Source organism: Saccopteryx bilineata, chromosome 4, assembly GCF_036850765.1.
Source record: "Saccopteryx bilineata isolate mSacBil1 chromosome 4, mSacBil1_pri_phased_curated, whole genome shotgun sequence".
Lineage (NCBI taxonomy): Eukaryota > Metazoa > Chordata > Mammalia > Chiroptera > Emballonuridae > Saccopteryx > Saccopteryx bilineata.
Window position 1 is genome coordinate 70,767,501 of NC_089493.1, and position 15,711 is coordinate 70,783,211.

The following is a 15,711-nucleotide window of genomic DNA, read 5'->3' on the forward strand; positions in this document are numbered from 1 at the left end:
AGGTCACGGCTAATTTGTCAATCATAATTATTAAACACTGCTGGTTTAATTTTTGTTCTTATGTAAAAATGTGCATTGAAAACTTACCAATACAAAATCTCCTTTAGGTACAAATTGACTTGAAACGAAAGTCAGAAAAGTTTTCTTTCTTTTTGAGTGCAGGAGATGGCTCAGCCTTTGAGAAGAGAAAGAATCATGCTCAGAATGCATTTGCTGAAGCATACAGACAACTCAAGAAAAGTTTCAAATGAAATGATGGTGACCAAGCCAAAGTTTTTCACATTCCCTCAATGTTATTGAAGAAACATGTTCCAGTCTACTTATTAGTAAACGTCCTTCTGAAAAATTATTTTCCAGTTATTTTAGGACTCATCTATTTATATTTTACTAGTTGTTCCCACTGTGGTCAGAAAAAATGCTTTATTATTTTAATTCTTCATCATTTATTGAAAATTACTTTATTATCTAGCATATGATCAATGTTGGTGCATGTATTAATACATTTAAAATATTCTGCATTGTGTATTTATTGAGTGCATAATTGTGGATTTATTTATTTATTAATTTAATTCTGTTAGTTTGTTTTAAAATTGGTAAGACTATTTGATTTGGTATATATAAATTTAGGCTATTAAATCTCTCTTTTTAGTTGATTATTTTATCATTATGAAAGGTTGCTCTTTATTACTATTAATACAAAATAAAAAGTAATTCTTTATCTCTAATAATGTTAAATACTGAAATATTTAAAAGTATTAAGTTTTCCTTTTTAATTGACAGAGTGAAATCTTTATCTCTAGAATTGCTGCATACAAAAGTTTTACTTTGGCCTGACCTGTGGTAGCACAGTGGGATAAAGCGTTGACCTGGAACACTGAGGTCGCCGGTTCGAAACCTTGGGCTTGCCTGGTCAAGGCACATATGGGAGTTGATGCTTCCTGCTCCTCCCCCTTCTTTCTCTCTCTCTGTTTCTCTCTCTCACTCCTCTCTCTCTAAAAAATCAATAAATAAAATATTTTTTTTAAAGTTTTACTTTATCTCTAGTAAGACTACATAATAAAGTGTTTTAATTAACAGTTTCTTCCTCTATTTGTTTGTTTGAAATACTCTTTTACTTCTATTTATCTATCTATCATCTATCTATCTATCTATCTATCTATCTATCTATCTATCTATCTATCTATCTATCATCTATCTATCTATCTATTTTATTCAGTGAGGGGGGGCAGAGAGAGACTCCTGCATACACCCCACCCAGGATCCACCTGGCAAGTCCACCAGGGGGTGATATTCTGCTCATCTGGAGGCCTTGCTTGGTTGCAACCAGAGCCATTTCTTTTTTAGCGCCTGAGGCCCTGGAGGCATCCTCAGTGCCTGGGGCCAAATCGCTCTAATTGAGGTAGCCTGTAGGAGTGGAGAAGAGAGAGAGAGAGAAGTGATAGAGGGTGGGGTAGAGAAGCAGATGGGTGCTTCTCCTGTGTGCCCTGACTGGAATAAAACCCAGGACATCCACACACCGGGCCAATGCTTTACCACTGAGCCAACCGGCCAGGGCATTACTTTTATTTTTTATTCCCACTAGTACAGCATATATCTGATTTATTAGGATTTACTTTAAATTAATATTTTTACCAAGTTTTCATACAATGCAAGGATCTCATAACACTTTTTAAAATGTTTTTTCTAGTCTTATTGTGATATTTTAGACATATCATTGCATTAGTTTAATTATACAATGCAATATTTTGATATTAATCATTCATATTAATAATTCCTTACTATTTAAATGATAACTACAGTATGTTTAGTTTACATTCATCATCTCATATACTTACAATTTTTTCTCTCATGATAAGAATTTTTAAGATTTACTCTATTGCTTTCTGCTTTGATTCTTGGTCTCTTACGTCACACATAAAATTCACCCCCCAAAAAAAATTGTATCCAGAAAGTAAGACTCACTTTTCTTTGAGTCGTTTTTCTCTAGGAACTTGGCACCTCAAAACCTGTATTTTTATCGCTTCAGCTCAGTGAGACTACAGGGCACTAGATCACCACTTTTTTTCATTTTCCATGTCCCATGATCTGAATTGGAAAATGTCCTAGGAGAATCAAGTAGTGGGAAATATGAGACACTCAATGTATGTTCCTACTGTCTGGATCTTGGTTCCTCATATTCTGGCTGCCTTAGTTGCTCTCTAACCCTTATACAGCACTGTCTTATGATATTTTGTCCAGCTTTTATAGTTATTCTTTTTTTTTTTTTTCTGAAGCTGGAAACCGGGAGGCAGTCAGACAGACTCCTGCATGTGCCCGACTGGGATCCACCCGGCACGCCCACCAGGGGGCGATGCTCTGCCCATCCGGGGCGTCGCTCTGTTGTGACCAGAGCCACTCTAGCACCTGAGGCAGAGGCCATGGAGCCATCCCCAGCGCCTGGGCCATCTTTGCTCCAATGGAACCTTGGCTGCAGGAGGGGAAGAGAGAGACAGAGAGGAAGGAGAGGGGAGGGGTGGAGAAGCAGATGGGCGCTTCTCCTGTGTGCCCTGGCCGGGAATCGAACCTGGGACTTCTGCACGCCAGGCTGACACTCTACCACTGAGCCAACCGGCCAGGGCCTATAGTTATTCTTAATTGCTCTGTCAGAGTTAGATGTTGAAATGCATATTCTCTCTGAAAGTACTGATTTAGAAGTTTTGTATTTTGTTTAGAGAGAAAGTCAAATTATTTCTATATAAAACCTGGTTCTGATATCTGGTCTAAACTCTACCTGGATGGCAACATAAATGATTCCCAGAATTATTCCTTATATCTAAACCTTACAAGAGATCCTTTCTTTCCCCCTTCCATCTTTGAAACTTTGAGAAAAGTTCATGTACTAAATGTATCAGAGATTTCTGTACTTAATTTTTTCTACCACAACCCTATTGTTCCTTTAAAGATGTTATGGCTCTACCCTTCTATATATAAGGAAGTATAGTACTTTCACCCTTTTCTCCAGCCTTCCTTCTTGTGTAGCTTCATAAAACTGGAAAACAATTAGCCCAGCACTTGGTGCAAAATAAATGTTGGTGAAAGAATAAAAAAATGAATAAATAAATGACACTAGTTCATTATGCAAAAAATATTTGAGATAGCTTTTTGATTATTCCCTTTTATTAATTTTCTTTTTTGCAACAGAGACAGAGAGAGAGAGCGACAGAGAGAGGGACAGATAGGGACAGACAGGAAGGGAGAGAGTAGAGAAGCATCAAGTCTTCATTGCAATTCCTTAGCTGTTCATTGATTGCTTTCTCATATGTGCCTTGGCTAGGGGACTATAGCAGAGCCAGTGAACCCTTGCTCAAGCCAGCAATGTTGGGTTTCAAGCCAGCGACCTTTGGGGTTAAGCCAGCGACCATGGAGTCATGTCTATGATCCCACGCTCAAGGTAATGACCCCATGCTCAAGGTGGTGAACCCGTGCGGAAGCTGGATGAGCCTGCACTCAATTCGGCGATCTTGGGACTTCGTACCTGGGTCCTCTGCATTCCACTTTGATGTTCTATCCACAGTGCCACGTCCTGGTCAGGCTTCCCTTTCATTATTAACCCATACATTATCTTAATTTTAAAAAATCTAAAATATATTATATTTGAGGCTACTCTAGCAGGGTCTATATTTTAGTGTGATCCAAGGGACTGAATTTCACAAGTTTTTAGTCCATTTAAAGGTATACCAACAACTTTTTCTTTTTTTTACTATGAATCATTTATTTGTCATATAAGTGGTCAACATAAGTGATTTTGACAGTAATTTCACTGTATACACTCAGCTAATCTTGACTATTATAAATAGATCTTGTCATGTGAATTTCTATTTGGGGGCATGACTGGTAAGATGCAGCTAGATTGTTCATTGGCCTTATTTAAAAAAATTTTTTATTATTATTTTTTTAAGTGTGAGCATGCATGTGAGAGAGAGAGAGAGAGAGAGAGAAAGGGGGGGAGAGGGAGAGAGATAAGAAGCACTAACTTGTTGTTGTGGCACTTTAGTTGTTCATTGATTGCTTTCCTCATATGTGCCTTGACTAGGAAGACTCCAGCTGAGCCAATGACCCATTGCTCAAGCTGCAACCTTGGTCTTCAAGCCAGTGGCTTTTGGGCTCAAGCCAGTGACCATGGGGCCATGTCTATGATCCCACGCTAAAGCCAACAACCTTGCATTCAAGCTGGTTAGAGCCAGATGAGCCTGCACTCAAGTTGGAGACCTTGGGGTTTTGAACCTGGGTCCTCAAGCATCACAGGTCAATGCTCTATCCATTGTGCCACTGCCTAGTCAGGCGCCTGATCTTATATTTAAAAGTGTCTTTCTTGGGGTAAAATTAGACATAAGATGTCATTGGATTACATACTGAATTTCTGTCTGGACCTGCTCTGTCACATTTCTAGATCTTCAAACATTTTTTTCTATGCCTAGAATGTCTTTCTTCCTTTTACAGTACTTGACTGATGAACTGCTTCAGTGCTCAAAAATGTTACCTCCTTTGTGAAGTTTTCCCTAATAGCCCAGCAACATCACATGCTTCCTCTTCCAGTTTTCCCTTGTCTCCTGGTACTCAATTATAGTGTTTAGCATTGTAATGAATTATTTATGTGCCTTTGTTCCTCCCTAGACTCTCACAAGAACACAGGGTGTGTCTTACTCTTCTACTAACTTCAGTGCCCAAAAGAGCAACTAATACCTATTTGAGCCTCAATACATTAAAAAATAAAATAAAATCCACTCATTAAAGTCACCAGTTTAAAGTGTACATGATTTAGTGGTTTTTAGCTAATTCACAAAATTGTGCAAACATAACATAACCACTCTATAATCCCATAATACTTTCCTCACCCTAAAAAGAATCTCCATACCCAATTGCATTCACTTCCCATTTTACTCTCCCTCCAGTCCCTGGAAACCACTAATGTGTTTTATATCTCCATGGGTTGCCTTTTCTAGATATTTCAAAGAAATGGAATCATGTAATATGTGGCTTTTGTGTATGGATTTTTTTCACTTTCATAAAACTTTCAAGGTTCTTTCGTGTTGTAGTATGAATCAGTACTTCATGGCTTTTGTGAGTGACAAATATTTCATTTTATTAATATAACATATTTTGTTTTTCCAGTAATCAGTTGATAGACATTAGGTTTGTTTCCACTTTTTAGCTATTAAGAATAGCTAAACATTTATGCAAAAGTTTTTGTATGGCTATATGTTTGTGAATTTCTTAGGTATGCAGTGTAAGGTATTTTTCTTCACCAAGAAAGAAGGAAGGGGCGTAGCCATGAAGTGTGGATAAGCAAAAGCTTTATTGAGTACAGAGCACTTCCCGAATGATGTTCCCTGGTTCGGGGGACACGGGCCAGGGAAGTCACATGGATGAAACTGAGTGTAGGATATTTAAAGGGCCTCTAGGGTGGTCGAGCTAACATGACGTGGTGAAATCTCACTGGCTGGCAGACAGTCGCTCTTTTCCAAGGGACTCCTGGGAAGTTTCTTTTGATGTGCATGAGTGTGGTGGCTCCAGCCAAAGTTCCCGGGTCTGGGTTCCTCACGTGACCTTCCCCCATTGCTAACCACCTTACATACAGGAGTAGAATTTGTGCTAAGTCCATGTTTAACTTTTTGAGAAACTGCCAAACTGTTTGCCAAAGTTTTTGTACCATTTTGCATTCCTACCTGCAGTGTATGAGGGTTCCAATTTCTTGAAATCTTCTTCAGCACTTGTTTGCTCTCTGCTTTATTGATTAAAACTATCCCAGTGGATATGAATGGGGGATTTGTTGTTTCTTTTTTACAGATGTAAAATTGACATAGACCAGTTATTAGTTTCAGGTGCACAGCATAATGATTGATATTTGTATATACTGTGAAGTGATCACCACAATATTTCTAGTTTACATCCATCATTGTACATAGTCACAAACATTTTTCTTGTGTTAAAAAGTTTTAAGATTTACTATTTTAGCAATTTTTAAAAATTTTTAAATATTTTTAAATTTAAATACAGCATCATCAACTACCTGCACACCAGTGGTGGGATTTAGCCAGTTTGCATTGGTTCGGCAGAACTGATGCCTAATTTATTGTTGAGTTCAGTGAACCGGTTGTTAAAATGGCACTTATAATAAGGGTTCTCTGCAAGGTGGGCACCTGGGCAGCTGCCCAATGTGGAAATCACAAATTTACATTCCTTACTCTTTTTTAATGTTCATCTGTGAAACAGTGTATTCTAAGTAATGTTCATTCTGTCCATAGGTGAAAAATATTTGACAGAACTATGTTTGTAATATTTATTTATTCATTTCATAAAGCTCATTATACTTTTGATGAAATACCACATTTTAATTCCCTCACATTTGTTATTTTAGTAAACAAACATAATGTAAAGAGAAAAAGTGCCAAACAACCAGAGGGTGACAAGCTGTCATTTGTTTTAGTTTTGTGTTATGTTCCAAATCCCCCCAAGATATTGTAAGTGCACTGGTATTCCCAGAATGATGAAACCAATAAAAAACTAAGAAACAATGAACCAACAGAAATATAGATTTTAAGGGTTTTCTTATAGCCCTTTTCAGAAGCTGTGGAAGAATGCTCACAACTTTCCTGTGACAAATAGTTTTGTCATACACATTATTCAATTATATGTAATCTGTACAGCCTATGCCATTTATTAATTCAGCCTAGAAATTTTTGTTTAGCATTAATGAAATGAAGAAAATGTATATTATATTAATATTTTTATTAATATTTTAATACTCTTTCTTATAACATAATTTAGTTTTGTGTGCCTTTTTCATTGTTCTTATTTAAGTATTAAATGCATGAAATACTAAACTATCTTTCGGTATATATTTTTTATTCTTAAAACAGTCATTAGGGCAGAGAACTGGTTGTTAAATTACTTGAATCCCACCACTGCTGCACACCCTGGATTAAGTAAGTACTGGAACTGACTGCTGTAGCAGGAAATGAGGTGGTTTGAAGCTGTGCTTTGTACTGCAGTGTTTTATACTAGCTGTCTAGACTTTTTTTTTGCTCAAATATGGAGGGCACCACCTGCTGCATTTCCTGTGGTGTCACTACTTTCTGTCTTCTTTCTAGGTCTTTCAACTATGATCTTTGCTCTTGTGTTGAGAATCATATACTTTTGTTCTTACCTTTTTGGCTAAGTTGAGCAGCTATCTTGCCTTGAATCAGGCCCTGAGAAGCCCTTGCCTCATTAATTAGTTTTTGTATTCATTCAGTTTTTTCAGTTTAAATATTTTAATGAATTTTGAAGTTGAATTATCAGTTTGTTTTAGTCTTCCTGATCCTTCTTGACCACCAGTCATTGGATATATCTATCTGATCTCTTGACTGACTACTACTCTCTATCTTTGCCTTGGAGACGATGTTAAACCTCGTACCCCCTTCTAGTGATCTTTCACCACTCTGAATGACACTTCCTTAGCAAGATCAAAAATCTCCAAATGCTTAAGTCTAAGCCATAAATGATTATGTAAAACAGCTTTTGGAGACATACTAGTTCTTCCTGATAACTAGGGTCCAACACACTAGATGAGTATGTTTCAAATATGTTGTTTATGAAGCAAACATTTGTATACTGAGTTAAATTTGCCCACTAAAATGTGTTCTAATTCTGCAGATGAGTTCCCACAGTGGAAAAAAAAATGATCCTTGTCTTAAAAAAATAAACTGTAGTATATTACAATTTTGATGTTTATTTCAGCAAACGTTGATTTGAATTGGACACAGACAAACCAAAAATAGGAGCTCTGTAGTGGTAGGAGCTAAGGGAAGTCTTTGGGGAGCAGATGCAGAATCAGGCAAGAAAATTATTTGATTGGCTATAGCTTAAGTTATTGCCTTATTTGGGAAAACTTCATTGGCTATAATTACTTGTTAAGCTTTAATTTTTTAAGGCATTTACATAAATTGATTCTGGCTTAGATTTCAGTTTGCTTACTTGGGCTGCCAAGGAATTAGAACTACCTCGGTCTACTGGGCTTTTTCTTTACTTATTTTGTCACTTATATACATTTAAAATTATTATTAAAATTCTCTACTTTAGGTTCTTTGAAAATGCTTTTTGTTCTTGTTATTTTGTTGTGTCAAATCAGACTGTATCCTTCATGCTTCTCTTTCTCTTCCCCAAACCTCTCCTAGCTCCTGTGTCCAACCAAAAATAAATGTATTCAATATAATTAAATTTTAAAAATTATTGCTTTGGTGTTTTTTTTTTAATTGGCTGGTTTTTTTGCTTTTCAATATCTATGAAAGCATCAAGTAAAAACAGTCAGTTGCATTTCATTCACCTATGCAATCAAGAGCCTAATGGATGACGATCTAATACTCTTCATCAGGGGTCCCCAAACTTTTTTACACAGGGGGCCAGTTCACTGTCCCTCAGACCGTTGGAGGGCCGGACTATTAAAAAAAAAACTATGAACAAATCCTTATACTGCACATATCTTATTTTAAAGTAAAAAAACAAAACGGGAACAAATACAATATTTAAAATAAAGAACAAGTAAATTTAAATCAACAAACTGACCAGTATTCCAATGGGAACTATGCTCCTCTCACTGACCACCAATGAAAGAGGTGCTCCTTCCGGAAGTGCGGCAGGAGCCGGATAAATGGCTTCGGGGGCTGCATGCGACCTGCCTGCCGTAGTTTGGGGAATCCTGCTCTTCATTGTCACATTAAGAATTCACACAGATTATCGACCATTTTCTTTTTCAGATACTTTATTTTTACTTCAGAATCTTTTTATTCTTCCTTTATGGAATTTAATATTGAAATAGCTAGTTAGGCAATGTTTTCAGTTTCTTTTACCCCATTCCAAATTTTGAATATCTGTATCAGTTGCTTTTATTAGATTTGACTCAAGCATTCATTACTTAATGTCCAGTATATGAAATCACTGCTACCTACTTACTGCAGAGATTATTTCTGCTTTCTTTTCAAAATGCATCTCCTGGATTCACTTTAATTAAATGTGCAGTCTTGATCATTTTAGAAATTCCTTACAAATACTAATTTATTACAAGTACTTTAAAAGGAGATACTGAGACCCCAGTTCTGTTTCTCTAAGGTTTTATTTTCATTCCAGTAAGAGATAAAACCAGGCGACTTAGACAAAAATCTATGGAACAAATTAGTATCCTCATGTCTTAAATTTGTATATAGTCTTTTTTTTTTTTTTGCATCTTCTGAAGTTGGAAATGGGAGGCAGTCAGACAGACTCCGCATGTGCCTGACCGGGATCTACACGGCATGCCCACCGGGAGGCAATGCTCTGCCCATCTGGGGCGTCACTCTGTTGCAACCAGAGCCATTCTAGCACCTGAGGCAGAGGCCATAGGCAGGCGTCCCCAAACTATGGCCCGCGGGCCACAATGCGGCCCCCTGAGGCCATTTATCCAGCCCCCACTGCACTTCTGGAAGGGGCACCTCTTTCATTGGTGGTCAGTGAGAGGACCACTGTATTTGGCAGCCCTCCAATGGTCTGAGGGACAGTGAACTGGCCCCCTGTGTAAAAAGTTTGGAGACCCCTGCCATAGAGCCATCCTCAGTGCCCGGGCCAACTTTGCTCCAATGGAGCCTTGGCTGCAAGAGGGAAAGAGAGAGAGAGGAAGGAGAGGGGGAGAGGTGGAGAAGCAGATGGGCGCTTCTCCTGTGTGCCCTGGCTGGGAATCAAACCTGGGACTCCTGTATGGCAGGCCGATGCTCTACTACTGAGCCAACTGGCCAGGGCCTGTATATAGTCTTAATTGTGCTAAATAAATGAAGTGTCAATGGTTGGTTTGTAGTAGAGGTCCCCTTGCTGTTCATAAGTGAACAATATCCTCATTTTCTTTTCTCCTCCTTCTCTTCTGCCTTCTTCTCCTTCTTTTAATGCTATGCAATCAGGCCCAGTAACCTTATGGGATAAATAAGCCCTATTTTCCAGGTGATGATACTGAGGTGTGGAGAACTGGGACTAATGTTATTTTTACCAAGATAAATTCAGGAGGATAGAAAGGAACAAATGAGACAAGCATCCTGTCTGTATGTGCTTCAGAGTTCTCACACAAATACTACTTCAGATTTGCTCAGTTCATACTATTGGTAGGAATTCAAGTTTTAGTCTTCTTCCTAATAAATAAACTTTGTGAGTGGTGAACAGAAAAGTGACTTTTGAAAGAAATCAATATATTTTATCCACTGTGGTTTTTATTTGTAAAGTATTGCTAACCAAATTAAGTAGATGTCCAGTCTCTCTCTGGACTCTGGTGATTTAAAAAAAAATTTTTTTAAGCCCCAAGTGCTACCACAAGTATTAAAATCTGTTTAGTTTGGATGCTAGTAATTGTAATATGGAATATGGAAACTCAGCAAAGTCATTTCCTAAGATGCTCAGAATAAATTAGAACATGATGAAAGGATATCAGAATCAGTGTCTCTTGTCTTTTGACTTATGCCTTATATAGTCAGACATAAATGCTAAGTAGAACCTTCCTGAAATCTGAGATTTGTGTTAATATTTTTTAAGAAAATGAAGAAAAAAATGCCTGCAGTTGGCATTCAATTTTTGTGAAGATGTCCATAACATTATTTAGAGACCAGCAATAAAACCTACCAGACTTGAGGCCTGTTGTGTAAAGAACATACAAAAATCACAATAGCTTCTTCCTTGACTCAGATAAGAAAATATTGGGACTAAACTAAGAGGACTCTTCAACCAAGGAACACTGAAGAAGTCACACCGAGACTGGTAGGAAAAGTGGAAATGAGGAGAGGGCTGCCCAGCTCCCCGGAGCGAACGGCAGCCGGGAGAGACTCGCATGGCGGGAACTTAGTGTATCCCAAGGTTCTCTTTACCAAGCCACAGTAGCAGAGCTCCAGGGAAGAGCAACCTGGTCTCATCTCTCCAGGCAGAGGAGAACAGAGGCTCCATTTCCACACATGCTGCAGATGGCTTTTCCAGTCTACCTGAATCATTACCAGCTAGAAGCAGTGGTCATTGGGACTTGGATGTGAGCTGCAAAGTATAGAATTGTGACAACAATTCCAGTGCCATGCGAACTTTTCCTGGATGTGGATTTTTCCTGGACTCCTGCTCCTTGTGACAGCTCCTAATGGACTGAACTGGGGTTGGGTTTCATTTACATTCCAAATGGTGTTGGTGCCAACTTGGACTTGGTGAACATGTTAAGGACACTACTCTTTTATGGATTCTTGCTGTATTGGCCAAGAGTTTGCTTAAAGGCTTTAATCACTGTAAAAAAAATAGAAGACTGGATAAAGAAGATGTGGCACATATATACTGTGGTATACTGCTCAGCCATAAGAAATGATGACATCAGATCATTTATGGCAGAATGATGGGATCTTGAAAGCATTGTACGGAGTGAAATAAGTAAATCAGAAAAAACCAAGAACTGCATAATTCCATACATTGGTGGGACATAAAAACAAGACCAAGAGACATGGACAAGAGTGTGGTGGTTACGGCAGGGGAGGGGAGGAGGGAGAGGGGAAGGGGAAGGGGAGGGGAGGGGCACAAAGAAAACTAGATAGAAGGTGACGGAGGACAATCTGACTTTGGGTGATGGGTATGCAACATAATTGAATGACAAGATAACCTGGACATGTTTTCTTTGAATATATGTACCCTGATTTATTGATGTCACCCCATTAAAATTAATAAAAAAGAAAATATTATAAGTTTGTAATTTAATTTGACCAATACTTTTAGGAAATTTCAAATAGTGCCAAGAAAAGTCTACACAAGTTTAAAGAAAATAAGATACTCATCAGAGGAAGATTTTCCTACCCAAAGTATTAAAGCTGTACATTTCTGTCTTGTTTTTATTGGAAGTGAGCTGAACAGGTGAACTCAATCTTGTTAGGTATTATCTATGATAGCATTGCCAGTTTACTTTGAACCCTCACCCAGGGCCACGTTTTTGATGGAAGACATGATTATTTGGTCATGCTTCTATGTTTTAAATTAGAATCCTGCCAAATATGTCCCATAACTGACTTTTCAGCTATTTGTGCAAAGGCATAGAAGTATAAATCAATGCATGATACCCATTTGGTTCTCTTGGCTTACGGAGTTCACACAACTCACTTAAATATTACTTATAAGCTAAAGATGGCAACTACTCTTTCTACATTTTTAATGTTATATTGATCCATTAAGTGGTTCACATCCTAGTCATGGGAATGCAGGATTTGTCTTCTGATACGGAAACTAATCTTCAGGCAAAAGTTACATCTAAACCTGGTGTATGTCCAAGTGGCTGTAGTCTTAAGATGCCAAATAATCATGTATCTCTGCCAGTGTTTCAATTGGCATTGTGAGATGATTATTTCTGTAGAACACAGCTTGTTTTGCATAGAATCAAAGTCACCAGCTGAATTTTTTGGACAACATTAATTATCACCAGCCTGCAATGCCCTACTTGTCCTGAGTCCTTCTGCGTGTAAGAACCAGTTTTGTCATGATTCTTTCTCAAGAAAACATAACCCCAGGCCTGGACTTGATTTCTCTCTTGCAGATGAAAATATATAAGGGGAGCTCTGGAGACAAACTGGCCTTACTTTCTTTTGAGGTTAATCAGTATATTTTACTATGAGTCACTCTCAGGGTCTGGCCCAACTCAGGGGACTGGCAATAGATTTGTGTTCTTGCTCTCTGGTTCCAAGGCACTGGATTGTCCAGCTATAGAATTCTGCAGGCACTGAGAGCTGGATATGTAAGGGTCCCGTGGCTGCTCCTATCCTGGCCTTCCCGCATAGTCTCCAGTGCTCCATGAAACCACCACGCAACCAGTCATCATTCAGAAGTAGTAACAGTTTGAATCAATTCAAGCTTGGAAATGATTCCCAAGTCATTTAAATCTGGATAAGGAACTCATTAAATGAAAATCCAAACTGGTTCAAATATTTGGCCAATTAGAGTCTGATACAAACTACATACTAAAATAGTTTTAGATTTTAATTTCTTCAGACACTGAGCAAATTCAACTCAGAAAAAACATTAAGTATCATCCAAACATTTGGGGACTAATGAGAGGTGTCCTTTACCCATCTTCCCTGTTCTCTCTCCCATTCCTTTCTCTCATAGGTTTCCAACCTGGCTGTATTCTTTCAAGGACACTCTGAAACTGTTTTCTTTGACTTATCTGAGTCAGGGACCAGCCACACCCTGCCACTAATAAGGCACAAGGATACCCCATCATTCATCAGCTTCCACAAGCCTCTCTTACTAGAAGGCGCCAGATTGAAATTTGTCTTTCTTTGGATACTTGCTTGTGTATTTTCAGGGGCTGACAGAATTCCAAAGCTTAAAGAAATACAGGAGACAAGAAAAGTCAGGGTTTCATCCCCTGGAAAAAAACAAGGCACTTCAAGAAACCCTTCTCTCCTTTTAGGTAAAGACCTGGGAGAGAGGTTGCCTCATATACTCATATTTGGAAGGTCTTTCTTATTTCAGTCTGTTTTTCCTGCTCTATTCCACTCTCAGCTTAGAAGACCAGTGAGGTAACCCAGGCTATCCTTCCAAGTGAAAAGTATTTGTAAGAAAAAGCCATTCAGAGGGCTGATCTTGTAAAAAAAAAATTGAGAGCTAGATGAAGGGCATCTAAGGGTGGTAGTTCTTAAACTTGGTTGGCCCAGGCTCGCTGAGCCATACTAACTTTGAATGCAGTTCTAGCATTTGTATTTTTTTTAAAGTTTCCCAAGTGATTCTGAGGGATGAACATGTGGGAAATGCTGATGTAAGGCATACTCTCTTACATTTTCTTTGTTTTCTTCCCCAAAGCCTTTTCACCACCCACCATCAGGTTCCCAGTATTGTCTTTGGATTTCCAGACTCCCCAGACTGGCATCATAGCCATGAAAGTTCTCCCTTCCCCAGCACCACATACACATACACACACATACACATGCAAATACATGCACGCACGCACATACACATATACATACACTACACAGTATTTTCAGTCCAATCTAATAGGTTGAGCATAAACCAATAAAATTATATAAAATCACAATTGAATCTTCAATAAGCTTAATTAGTAAATCTCCCAGGAGGACCGTTACCCTGAAGTTAGCTGAGAGAAAGAATGCTTCTTTAGAGCCTATTTTCTGTCTCCCTCCACTCACAGAATCCAGAGCCCTGCCCACTTAATTAGAGATAAAAAATTGAATTTTGATAGAAGTTGAAGTGAGGGTTGGCAAAGTATATAATCTGAAGGGCCTTGGGAAAGGGGAGAATAAAAGAAGCCCCCAAAGAAAAAGGTTTCTTTGCTGATCATAAATGAGGTGCCATATGTAGAACAACAGAGGTCAGACTCCAAATTTATTGGCAGGGACAGGAGTAGGGCTATCTAAGAGAGAGGGATAAAATCCACTAGACTCTCCACTGCTTTGTGCTATTGCATGGATTGGACTGTTCCACTCAAACTCAAAGAACCACAGTTCTCTGGATTATGTAAGTGTTGTAAGATCTTAAAGTCTTTTGATGTTGAAATATACAGTCTACCCATAAATACAGGGGTGATGATTGTAAGAGATTATTATTTAATAGATCTGGAGTGGAACCAGGTAGCTGTACATTTTTAAATATCTGCTGGTGATCCTGTACACAGCCAATGCTCAGATTTATCAATACTTTGAGTTAATGTTTATCTTTTCTTTAGACTTGTTCAATTTCTTATCACTCTCCCTCCCACCACCCAAGTCTCTTCTGCCATTGTGGGAAAAGCTACCCCTTCCTCAAGTCAGAATCTTTCCTGCTCTGGGACATTTCATTTGGCAAGCAGAGCACAAGCTGTATTTCAGTCTCTAATTCTGCTTTGAGTAGGTGCCTTGTGTAGGTCACAATTTGCACAATTGGCAAAAGGAGGGAAAAGATTATTGGTTCTGGTGATGGCTGATCTATGTTTCAGTGACAAGCTCCTACTTTCTAGCTGACTGAACTTGGGCAAGTTGCTCAATCTCTTTGAGTATAAATTTGATATTATATCAAAGGAGGGTAAAGATGTCTACCAAAATGACCAACTCCAATGGTGATAAAAAATCTACTAAATTGATTCAAAAGCCTCATTTGACTTATGAGCAGCATTTAACCCTCATGATAATTTCCATCTTCCTGAACTCTGTCCTGTGCTTAGCTTCCTGGCACAACATGCTCTTTACTCTTTTCTTGCATCTGTGGCCATTATTTCCAGCCTCATCTGCTGATTTTTTTTAACTTCCCAACTTCTAAATAATGGAGTGCCTGGAACTCAGTCCTCAAACCTCTTTTCTTACAATTTTACTCTGATTTCCTAGGTAATCTCATCTAGTCCTAGGACATGAAAGATCATTTCTATGTTGATGATCATCTAGGAGATCACCAACTATTCCCTTTTCTCAGAATTCTAAACTCTTTTTTTTTTTTAATTTTTAAATTTTACTTAGAAAATTAACATTTACATGGTAACATTGATCAATAAGAGTACTTAGGTTTCAGGTAAACATTTCTATAGCATCTGAACTGTTGATTATGCTGTATACCCATCACCCAAAGTCAAATCATTTTCTGTCACCTTATATTTGTCCCTCTTTACACACTTCTCCCATCCTCTCCCTCTCTTTAATGTCCCCCTTCCCCTATAGTTTCACTTTTATCTATGTCCATGAG